At 27.3% G+C, this 13,651-nt stretch overlaps 1 pseudogene; it reads right to left on the minus strand.

Moving 5' to 3' along the window:
* Positions 1-572: 572 nt before the first annotated feature.
* LOC108839048 (plant UBX domain-containing protein 10-like) lies at positions 573-8,984 on the minus strand (annotated as a pseudogene).
* Positions 8,985-13,651: the final 4,667 nt, after the last annotated feature.

Genomic DNA, 13,651 nt, shown 5'->3' on the forward strand with positions numbered 1-13,651 from the left:
AACGAATTTTATTTTATTGGTACTTGCCGACAAAAAAATGTTTTATTTGGTACCTTCGAAACGTGTAATCATCCAACAACTCTATGATATATGAATATTTTTTTCTTTCATTTGTGCAAAAACCTAATCACCATAATTAAAGAACCTCGTACCTAACCAAATTTTTTGACGGAATGTATGAGACAAGAGAAAGCTCAGTTGATTCTTGGGGACAAAACTCATAAAGGCTTTGGAGAAAGTTCTCCTGATTTAAGTTCTATGGTCTGACTGAAACTGCATTCTTTCTACTCTGACCGTCTATGAGATTATCTTTGAACCGTTTTCACTTAAATTTCACTTTGAGGTTGTTGTTTTCGCTTGTGCTTATTATATTCAACACATTCGATATATTTGGTTGTTTTAGAACATTTCGGTGACACATGGTTCTTAAATACATACATATAGTATCTAAGAACTAAATATATTAAAATGTGACACTTCTTCTGAATATGTGTATATATGAAATCATGTTCATTGGATCAGTAAAGCAACAAACTAATTATTTAAAAACCTGGAAAAAAGAAACCTGAAACTCAGTTGATCTCAATGAAGAGACTAGCCTGAGGATGCAAACCTGCATCTTTTAGTGACATTGAATCTTTGTCTCTTCCGTACACTGTTCTTGGGAAGTTTGTTCTTAAGTTATACTCTTGTATATCCAGCACTCCAAGTGAATCAATGTAGTCGTACAATGTCTGTATCTTGGTATTGCTTTCAAACCTCCTCCCTTTTCTTTCTCCATTAGGAAACAGTACCAAAACCTACATTCCAAGGCATATATAAACGGTTCACTTATACCAAAAATCAGAACGTTCTCAGATATTCTCATATCCCCCAAGTCTAAAGAACGCAAGTTTTCAGATGTTTGATCAGTGAGAATCAAATTGGTTTTGATCAGTGAGAATCATACTTGATCGGCTTCAAGAGCAGCCCTGTAAGCAGCATCTTGTTCCTCTCTCAGGCGCAAATTGGTTCTCCTTTCCTCTGCCTCAACCCTAGCATTTACAATAACAGGTGAACTATCTTCTACAACTCTTTGCATTATAGCAATCATTTCTTTTGGAGTTCTTAGTCCCTTCACCTGCCACAAGCAAACGGAACAAAAGAACATAATAAAAACTTAGAGCTACGTCTCATGTGACATACCACATTACAATAATAGCAGAATTGCTGCGATACTGGATCACAGATGATGAAAAGCAGAATCAATTAAATATCTCCACAATCTTATACTTAGTGATCACTCAATAAGATAGTATTTACTACACAGTTTCAAAGCAGTTCCTTATAATTTTATGCAAAAGACCTATCACATAAGAGAAGTAATAACAATCTCGAAGTTGCTTAAATTTCATCTTCAAATGACATTCATAGCCAATCAATGAAGACCCAAATCCATAAAATCTCTGATGAGACAGAACAAAGACTGTTTCATTACCTGCTGAAGAAGAGCAATTCTCTGATTAGCAGCAGGCATAACCACAGCGCAAAACGGAAATCTCGAAGCCTTCAAGCTATATTACTCATCTTAAACCCTTCACTACATCTTATACTACCTCCCCAGGTAACAAAATTCTCGGTAAAGCGATGACCCTCCAAGTGATTCCCGGAGGTATGAAGGCTGTCCCGTCATCATCCAATTCAGTAAAGCGATCACAATCGGCGGCGCGGGAAGAGGGATACTCAAACTAAACTAAATACAATAAGAACCTGTTTGTTTCTCCATCTAGATGAGCTATTTGGATGAAGATGAGAGTTTTATTTGTTTAAGTACTAAAAATGTAACACATTCAAATAGATCATCTGGATGACTTTTGGAAATCTAGGCTTAATTTTAAAGTTCATTCAGCTGAACTAATTTGGATCATTTGAATGAAGATGGTTCATTCAAATTGGTATAATGTCTATTATACCCCTAATGTAATTCGCAAATTACATATCTGAACATAATATCATTTTGTCACATATGAAAACTAACAAAACCACAAAAACATTTTTTCCGTAAAAACCTAAAAACTAAATTTTCACGGCAAAACCTCAAAAATGCATTTTTGCGAAAACCGCAAAAATGCGTTTTCTGTCAAAATCTCGTTTTCCCGCTAAAACCGCAAAATCTCGTTTTTCCATCAAAACCGAAAAATCTCATTTTTCCGCCAAAACAAAAAAAAATATCGTTTTCTGCCAAAACCAAAAATCTCGTTTTTCCGCTAAAATCGCAAAAACGTGTTTTCCCGCTAAAAATCGCAAAAACGTGTTTTCCCGCTAAAATTGCAAAAACGTGTTTTCCCGCCAAAACCAAAAAATCTCGTTTTCCCGCAAAAATCGCAAAATGCGTTTTCCCGCCAAAACCGCAAAAAATCTCGTTTTCCCGCTAAAACTGCAAAATCTCGTTTCCCGCCAAAACCGAAAAATCTCGTTTTCCCGCCAAAACCAAAAAATATCGTTTTCCCGCCAAAACCGAAAATATCGTTTTCCCGCCAAAACTGAAAAATCTTGTTTTTCGCAAAAATCGCAAAACATGTTTTCCCGCCAAAACCGAAAAATCTCGTTTTTCCGCTAAAACCGCAAAACACGTTTTCCCGCCAAAACCGAAAATCTTGTTTTCCCGCAAAAACCGCAAAACGCGTCTTCCCGCAAAAATCGCAAAATCATGCCCCCAAATCGCAAAAATGCGGTTTCCCGCCAAAACCGAAAAATCTCGTTTTCCCGTCAAAACCGAAAAATCTCGTGTTTCTGCCAAACTAAAAAATCTCGTTACCGCAAAAATGTGTTTCCCGCCAAAATCCCAAAAACGTGTTTTCTCGCCAAAATCGAAAATATGTATTTTTCCGCCAGAACCAAAAATGCGTTTGCACGCTAAAACCGAAAAATCTTGTTTTCCTGCCCAAACCGCAAAATACTTGTTAATTTTGAAATAATTCTAATATAAATATATTAAACTAAATAATTATATGTAATATAGTTAAAAATAATATGAACCATATGATTAAATTAACACAAGAGTATTTTGGTAATTTGTTTACTAAACTCATTTGGATGGAAATGAAAATAAAGAAACAAACATATTATTCATTTAGATGATTCATCTAGATGAGATATCTGGATGGACAAACAAACAGGTACAAAAATCCGAATGAATCATTTGGATAGATCATACAAAAGAATCATTTGAATGGAGATGACAAATGGTGAAACAAACAGCCTCTAATTCAGTTGAAGTTTTTTCAACCCAGTTGTATTTTACTGAATTTTAAACAGAACTTTTTAAAACAAAAAAAATTATATCTATAATAGAAACATTATATTTTAATATTCAGACCCGAAACCACATCATATAAATACTAATTTTATCTCAACTGTCACTTAAACCAAAAACTTCTACCATAACAATGGTAAAGGATCAAAGGTGGATCTAGAAAATGATTTAACATTGGGTACAATATCAATACAATTACTTTAAACTAGGTGTTTTCCTGCACAATGTGCAGAAAATATTTTTTATTCAATGTATATTTAGTAATATATATGTATATATATAAAAATTACAATTTTGAAATATTATTTAATTTATATCTTTTTGTTAAAATATATTAAATCAAATTTTGTAATGTAAAAGAAAATTTTGTTAAGTGTATAATTATCAAAATATAAAACTAAATAATTTTCTAAAATTTATGGATATTAAAAATAAACTAATAGTATTGGATTAGAAAATTACATTTAAAAACTGTATAATTTGAAAAATTGTTTTAGTAATAATAATTATAAAATAGAATTAAATTTTGAAAATTCCAAAATAATTTTATATTTATATTTATAACATTATATTATTTATTGCTATATTAATGATGATCTATGAGTTATTACCATATTTTATAAACTTACTAAAAATACAAATCAATAATAAATGTAAATGTCCATGTCACTATTTAAAAAATTATTCTTAAAATGCATAGTATTTTGAAGAATTGTTTTTGTAATTAAAATTATAAAAATATAGATAAATAATATTTCGAAATTTTAATTATTATTATATTTCTATTTAATTTATTATTTACCATATTTTGAAAACTTATCTTAAATATAAATCAATATTAAATGTAAATATGTCATAATGATCTATAAGTTATTACCATATTTTAAAAAATTATCTTAAATATAAATCAACACTAAATGTAAATATCCATGTCATAATTTACTTCAAGCCATGTCAAAATTAATATGGTGATGACACATGTCAAAATCACTTCTCAAATATAGACTAGGGGATAACTCACGGAGCTTTGGAAATCGATGAAAAAAGGGTTTTCTTCGAATGGGGGAAAGTAGAAGAGTTGGAGATTGAATCGGAACTGTTTTTGAATAAAAGAGAGAAATCAAATAACTGTGTGTCTTGATTTGTCCGACAACAAAGAAAAAAAGATTAAAAAATGTCTAACCAGGGCTACTTCCCCTATAGTTAGTAAAGTGTGGTGTAGTCTAAAAAGAGGGCATAGATGACTTTGTACAGAGATAATGTTGCCCAAGTTGAAAGTGTCTAAACCAGTAATTCAAAAGAAAAAATGTGTCTTAGAAGGTAAAAAAATCTTCTTCTTTTCTGAGCAAAAGCAATATATTACTTTAGTATTTATTTTTGAAATTCTTCTTTTGTTTTTTTTTTCTTTTTATTTCAAAAGATTTAAATATCTCTATAATATTATTTGACACTTCACTTTTCTACGTAGCGCGCTCACGTTAATTCTCACGATTGTTTATACCTTTAGTGAACTGAGCTAGGATTTGACCCGCCCTACGGGAGGGTAATTAACCAAAATAATTACATATTTAAATATATTATCAATTTAATGAGTATTTTAAAATGTTAAGCTTATTTTAAATTAAAATGATTTGTTATTCTTCTTATAGATCATGTTTATCTTAGTATTGAAAAATGTTTACCAGTACATAATAGTTTCATATGTTTTTAATGTTTACTCTACTTTAATTATGGTAATTATGATAATAAGTAGAATGTAGATTTTAGTATAAAACATGAATTACATTTTTCGTTCTTATATGTTTTTTCTTGAATACATCGATAAATTATTTTCCTATGTGCAAGTTGAATATAGACCAAATTTAGAGGTTCAAATACTTCAAACTACAATTATAATACAAAATTCAAATTAAATATGTAACTAAATACTTAAACTTACAATTATCTATTTCAATATATTATACTTTTTCTTGATAATTCTGTTATTTTGGTTGCATTGCTGCTTGGTATATTTACATCTTGTTATATATAGTATATCATTTGTTTTTTTTTGGTTGAATACTTGAAATGTTAGTAGAAGCTGTGTATTTTTTTTACTTGTATTAATGGGTTTTTTTCGCTAAGCACGAAATATTAGTTTTGTGGTAAAATTGTCAACACTATTTATAATATTAATGCTTAGATTGTAAATAAATTGTGTAGTTGATTATTGTAGATAAGCTCTTGTTTTTTTTTTGGTCGGTAGTACTCGGCTTATGAATATGGTAGTCTTGGAGACGGGAGATTATGTTATGGACAATGAGATTTTACCTTTGTAGTTGAGCTATGTTGACAATTTACTTGCGGTTGTTTTCCATTTGGTTCCCTTATGTACATTGATATATTTTATTCGTTAAATGCTTAATTATGATTTAATATATTAGTTTTAGATTGTCTTGCTCAAAGTACACATATATAGTATTCTTGAAAAAGATTGCAATGTAACGAATAAATGGTTTAGAGGGGCTTTAAGAGTTATGAATAAATTGTTTTGGTTGTATATTTACTTATTTTAATAATTCGGTAATGAGGCGTAGAGTAATAATGTCATGTGGCTTATTTTTGATGTTTGTTTTGTATTCTGATGTGGACATTTCATAATTATTTATTTAATATACATTTTTAAAGAAATGTTTAATTTAGTTTTCTCACTTTTGAATTGTATATTTATTTATTTTTTATTTTTTCTTATATTGTATATTTACTTATTATAACTCTCTTGCTTTTATATCAAATGATAATACTATGATAGATGCTTAATATAATATTTATATTTCTTATAATGTAAGCTTGTTTTTCTTATATTATATATTTACTTATAAAAATACTGAAAATAATAAAAATTTAAAACTATACATTTTTCAGATAGATTTTTAATGTGCTTCTTTTCTTATTTTGTATATTTGCTTATTATTTATTTTTTTCTTATATTGTATATTTACTTCTCCTAATGTTTTTCTTTTATTTTAAATTGTAATATTACGATAAATTTTTAATGTAATATTTCTATTTCTTATATTGAATATTTATTTATTATTTTATTATTATAAAAAATTCAGATATATGTCTAATGTAGTTTTCTAATTCTTTTATTGTGTATTTACTTAGTATTTATTTTTTGTATTTTTATTCTAATATTATAATTTATTAAATATTTTATTTTTATATTGTATATTTATTTTACTATACATTTTTCAGGTAGATGTTAATTTTGTTTTTGTTGACATCATGTTAATTTTTTTCTTCTATTTTATATTGTATATTTACTTATTATAATTTTTACCATATATTTTCAGATAGATGCTTAATTAAGTTTTATATTTCTTATATTGTATATTTCTTTTTTCTTATATTGTATCTTTACTTATTCTATTTTTTATCATATGATAATATTACCTTAGATTTTTAGTGTAATATTTATATTTTTGTATTTTAGTTTTACTTATTATTTATTTTTCTCATATTGCGTATTTACTTATTCTAATATTATGATAAATATTAAATAATATTTCTATTACTTATATAGTATATTTACTTATTATTTATTTTACTATATATTTTTCGTATAGAAGTTTAATTTAGTTTTTTATTTCTTAATTTTATATTTTCTTTTTTTCTTATATTGTATATTTACTTATTCTAGTTTTCTTGCTTTATTAAGATAAATATTTAATGTAATATTTCTGTTTCTTATCTTGTATATTTACTTATTACTAGTTGGCCGGCCCGCACCCTGTGCGGATATTGTACAAATTCAAATTATACGGGTAGAGCTGGGTCTGCGGATCGACCCACCCCGTCCGTCCCGCCAACCCGCGGGTCACATAGTTTTTTTACTCATAATTTCGATCTGCATGACCCGCAATGAAAGATTCAAAATACCTGCACCCGTCCCGCCCAAATTTGCAGGTAATTCGCAGGACCCGCGGGTTAAATATTACGGAATATTTTGTATCTATTTAAGAGAGAGAGAGAGAGAGAGAGAGAGAGAGAGAGATAGAGAGATTTAGTGTTTAACCCGCGGTTTTTTTTTTTTGAAAAATATAAAAATATAAACATTCTTTTAATTCACCGATTATTTTTTTAACTACCACAATTTTGATTTATATAGGAATGTTTCCTAGTTTAATATTTTATCATGAATTTTTCTTGGGTGAATTACCAACTAATCATAGTTCGCCAAATAATGTACAACATTTTTTAAAGATAATAAATAAAATAATAATAATTTGTGTTAAGTTTTTAAATAAATGAAAATATTATTAGCTGCCATTATACCCTAAACCCTTGGACAAATCTTAAACCCTTGGGTAAAAATTCAAACACTAAACTCTAAAATCTTGGATATACCCTAAACCTTTGGATAAATCCTAAACACTAAATTGTAAACCCTTGGGTATACCCAAAACACTAAATCTCTCTCTCTCTCTCTCTCTCTCTCTCTCTCTCTCTCTCTCTCTCTCTCTCTCTCTCTCTCTCTCTCTCTTTCTCAAATTTGTGTTACTTTCCTATTTGTAATTTGTTAATTTTTTTATTAATAACTTACCTTATTTTCATTGTGTATTATTTACGCAACTTGGTATCATATTTATTACTTTGTTTAAATAATTTACCTTTAGTTAATTTGGTTTTAAATTTTTAATAACTTACCTTATATTAAATACGGATTGCTTTGGCAAGTTGATATCATATTTACTGCAGATCAATTTATGATAATATAATAGGTATCTTAATGTTCTAAGATCACCTTTCCTAGAAATCAAACAGATAAAATGTTGTAATAACATGTCAAACATGTCAAACAGATGAATGTTGTACATCTTCTTTTAATCATAGTTTGCCAATTAATGTACATCTTCTTTTAAAGATAATAAATAAAATAATAATATTTGTGTTAAGTTTTTAAAATAAATAAAAAATATTAGTAGCTGCGAAAAGAATATTTTTTTTTAACAATTTTAAAGTCGTCACAAAAAAGTAAATCGTAAACAATAAACACTATACCCTAAACCCTTGGACAAAGCTTAAACCCTTGGGTAAAAAACCAAAAACACTAAACCCTAAATTCTTGGATATACCCTAAACCCTTGGATAAATCCTAAACACTAAACTGTAAATCATTGGGTATACCCAAAACACTAAATCTCCCTCTCTGTCTCCCCCTCATCGTAAACCTTTTTTTTTGAAAAATACAAAAATGTAAACATTCTTTTAACAGTAATTTGAATCCCAAGAGTATTTACTTCACGATTTTAAATGTAATTTACCATGTTTATAAATTGTTAATTTTTTATTAATAACTTACCTTATTTTCAATGTGGATTACTTGCGCAACTTGGTATCATATTTATTATTGTGTTTAAATATGATTGCACGACAAGTTAGTATCAAATAATATATTCATACAATTTATTAATGGAATTGTGTTCAATGATATATTTCGTTGGGAACTCCACCAACGAAATATTAGTCATAAAGGTCTCTATCTTGTTCAGGAGACCGAAATTTCCAAGATAGATATCATGCAAAGCATCTACACGAATATTAGTCTTCTTGTGCAAGTTAGATTTATTCAAAATAAGACAACAAGATTAAAAACGACTTTGAAAATTTAGAAAGATTTAAAAGTCGAATTAACGTGATACCCCATTGTGCGAGAATAACAGATTCTCAATAAATATCAATAAATGTGATTAAAACTTTCGCAAGAATTATTCAAATAAATAAGGTAACTTACATTTATAATAGATTCATAAGAGATCATATTAATTGCGCAAGAAAAAATAATAATAATCGATGCATGATCTATCAAAAATGTGCAGATATGTGTTCCCAACTTTCCCTTACTCCGTTTAGTTTTGTTTTAGTATAAAGTGAAATCGAGAAGAAGAAAGAGAAGGAGATGAGAGAAATAGATGGCGTAGGATAGGTTTTTAGAAAAATAAAAAAAATTAAAAAAATAAATCAGCCAATCAAATTATAAGGCAACAAGATTAAAAATGACTTTGAAAATTTATAAAGATTTAAAAGTCCAATTAATGTGATATCACATTGCGCAAGAATAAATAAAGTTATTAAATATACAATATCATAAACTGATTTGAATTAAATATTAGTATTCTTGCGCAAGTTAGATTTATTTAAAATAAGGCAACAAGATTAAAAACGACTTTGAAAATTTAGAAAGATTTAAAAGTCGAATTAATGTGATACCCCATTGTACAAGAATAACAGATTCTCAATAAATATCAATAAATGTGATTAAAACTTTCGCAAGAATTATAAAAATAAATCAGCCAATCAAATTATAATATAGTTGACATAGAACTATATAGTTTATGATGATAAAAATGACAAAAAGAACTATATAGTTTATATATATGAATTTATAAGATATACATTTTATAATATGATAAATTGTATAATGACAAAAAGAACTATATTGTTTATATATCTGAAAAACATAGAGAAAGTAACAAAGCATGAAACTTACATTGTAGTTTACGTGTTTTGGATGATATGATCATTTAAGTACATATGGATCCACATGAGGAAACGTCATAATCGTTGGTCTGCGCATATATAAACTAAAATTGTAAATTAAAAAACCAATAGAAAAATACATATGAAAATATTTTAATTCTGAATTTGTAAAAAGGAAACTTATTAAAACAAGTATTTATTGTAATTCTTGCGCAAGTTATGATTAATGAGAGCAATTAATGTAATATTCCGATTAGCAAATTATGATTAATGAGAGCAATTGGTTAAAGGAAATATATTAAATTTATAAGGTATAAGTAAGGTATGTTCATAATAATAAGTTTCCTAATTAGATATAAATCGTATTATGCCATTAAGACATTAATAAATGGTCGACATTTAATAATATTTTTGCGCAAGTTTTGATTTATGAGATTAGAAATTAATATAAATGGTCGACATTTATTAAAATTCTTGCGCAAGTTATGATTAATGAGATTAGCAATTAATGTAAATGATCGACATTTATTAATATTCTTGCGCAAGTTATGATTAATGAAATTAGCAATTCATAGTTCATACAGTCCAAGCTTCTCAGGCTTTCACTTTCCGAGAGACCACCAAGTTAACGTTTCTACTCGTTTTTAAAATTCGATCATAAGTATGAAAGCACAACAGCAACCATTGAAAAGCCAAATAAAACAAGGCTATAAAATCCCTCGCGACAAAAAGAAAATTTAAAAGGCAAAAAGAAAAAAGAACAGACTTGTTGCTGATTTTAAAATTGAAAAAAGCAAGGCTATAACATTATCGATAGCTTTTATGGTTCATCATGTAAATAACAGAACATACACTCTTTTTACTCATTGCGGATTGTCTGATACTTCCCCCACAATGATTCAGACCTCTTCATCTCAGCCATTAAGCTCTTGAACTTGTGGTTGTAATCCACTCTACTGTTCATTTAATTAAATGAGAAAAAAGAACAGATTAGTTTGAATGTTAACGCAAAAGAGAGGAAAAATCATAAAATGGAAAGAGAACCTGATTCGATCCAACGATGAGATAGCACGAAGAGCACTTCTGATCATGTCTTCATTACGGTCATGATCTTGCTTCAAATAAATCTACGATTAATCAAATCATATAGAGAGATAAAAAAATTAACCTGCATCGTGGTGAAATCGTTATAATAGGACATCTGCATATAAACCAAAAGAAAAGTCAGCTATGATGAAATATGTATATATAAAAGTTTAATGATGTAAAATAACAAAAACAATATCAACATAAAAAGTTCAGAATAAAAAGTCAGTTGCTTCGTTTCTTCTACTGTGAATGTCTTATATATAGTAAATTGGTTGACGTTTCTCAATGATTTAGCTTGCATGATAAGCTAAAATATCATAATATTTTAACAGATAAACATAATAAATTTGTAAAATTAATCACGAATATGCATTTTATACGATGCGAAACTTGCGCAAGTAGTAAATATAAATAAGGTATGTTGATAATAATTAGTTTTCAAATAAAAATATAAATAATGTATGTTGATAATAATTAGTTTCCTAATAAAATATAAAACGTATTTCCCATTAAGACATTTAATGATTAGTCGACATTTATTAAAATTCTTCTGCAAGCTATGATTAATGGTCGACATTGATTACGATTCTTGCGCAAGAAATAATTAGTGCGTTTGTCAATAAATGTCACTTTCCAATTAAAAGGTCGATGAAAAAAATAAATCAAAAAGAATAATTACAATAAATCGACCAATAGAAACGCGAGAATTTTCGTGAGAAGAACTGTGTGAGCGCCACGTGGCGTTTGTACTTCTCTTTTAATATATAGGAGGATTTATTTTCTGTTTCTTAATAATTATACCACGTGTCATAAATATTAATGTAATATTTTTTTTTTCAAATAGATGTTCAATGTAATATTTTCATTTCTTATATTCTATATTTATTTTTTACTTTATATTTACTTATTCTAATTTTCTTATTTTTAGATGGATGTAATAATTCGAAATAATTTAAATATAAAACTATATGTTATTTCAAATATATGTTTAATATAATATTTACTAATATTGTAATGTTACCATTTCTTAAAAATACTTGGAAATAATTAAAATGTAAAAATTAGGATATTAAGAAATGGTAACATTACAATATTAGAAATATAATATTGTAATGCTAAGAAATTCCAATTCCAATTTCAATTTCAATTTAATATAAATTCCAATTTCAATTTTTTAATTCTTAGGATATTAAGAAAAGAAAACTATGTGATATAAATTTTTGATAGTTATACAATTTTTTATTTCTACAAAAAATATCCACACAGTTTTATGCAATTTTCTTTTTATTTTTACATTATAAATTCTTGATCCTAATACTATCTGAATTTCTCCAAAAGCATAAATAAATAACTGATTCTCATAATTCTAACTACTAAACTATCGACTTAAATATAAACTATCAGTCAATCATCCATCGTTCATAAAAAAAATTATTCATAAATAACTATGTTTCTATGTAGGAAAACAATTTTCATGGCTTTCTCCAAAAAAAAACAACTTTCATGGTTTCCATCTAGAAATTTTTTGTTTTTCTATAGATATATGCAAGATCAAAATAAACATCCTTAGGTTTTGGAAAACAAATGTCTTAAAAAGATTGTTTTGAGAGAAAGTTGATAAAGGTGAATCAGAAATAAATAACACATTTAAGATTAATTTATATCAGTGATTTTAGAATTTTATAAATATATATCATGGCCAAGTAAAATATACTGCACAAAAATATAACACCACAGCTAAATAACTTATAAATAAAACTTTAATTAAAATATCATATAAATACACAAACAAATACAAATAAAATTAATAAAATATTATTCAAAATTATTATATTTTGGTCTTTTTAAAAATATTCATGCCTGCACATGAGAGCGGATGAATAACCTTGTTCAATTAAAAAGACGAAAGCTAGATTTAGAGTTTAATCAGTTTCTACAAACTTTAAACATATATTCTTCTTATTTAGAATATAAATTCTTCTCTTTAGAATATAAATTCATTATTCCTTCTGTTTCACAATAACTGTTATTTTCTGTTTTTAATTTTGTTTTAAAATAAGTGTCATTCTACAATTCCAATGCAACTTTGTCCATTAAATCAATTTTTCACATTTTAGAATAACTTGTAGATTTTTATTTAAACCATTCTCATTCAATTAATTATGTATTAAATAGCGATATATTAGTTTATTACACTTTTTTTTTAATCTCTGTGAAAAATGTCAAATTGACATTTATTAAGAAACAGAGAGAATATGTTGCTTTCACATGGTAAATCTTAATACTTGTTTAAGATAAAATCTTATAACATTATTTTATATGAACGACGAAAGACAATTGTTTTCTGACACTGCATGTTAGATTATCAGCCTTTGAATTTTGCATACGTAGTACATGAGTGATCTCTGAGTTAAAGGAAGCTTTCTTCCGGTTTCGAAACCATTTCTTGGCTTTAAAACTATCTTCACCAATTAGAACAATATGTTGCAGACGTGACCTGAAACTGACATAAGTTCCTCGTACATGCCATTGTTCAAAGTAGTGTTTCCACCTCCATACGAAAAGGAAAAAAACTAGCTCTGACATTTCTTACCTCTATTAGACCATCAAAATCTTCTTATGTATTATACCAATCTTGTCCGGAAAAAAATCATTTTCTTTTCAGTTGCATTTGTAAACACCATCGTCCAGAAATTGACGGTAGGGTCGCAACCTTTGCATGTGATGTTGCCCACCGTATGTTAA

The sequence above is a fragment of the Raphanus sativus genome, chromosome 2 (assembly GCF_000801105.2).
Source record: "Raphanus sativus cultivar WK10039 chromosome 2, ASM80110v3, whole genome shotgun sequence".
Classification (NCBI taxonomy): domain Eukaryota; kingdom Viridiplantae; phylum Streptophyta; class Magnoliopsida; order Brassicales; family Brassicaceae; genus Raphanus; species Raphanus sativus.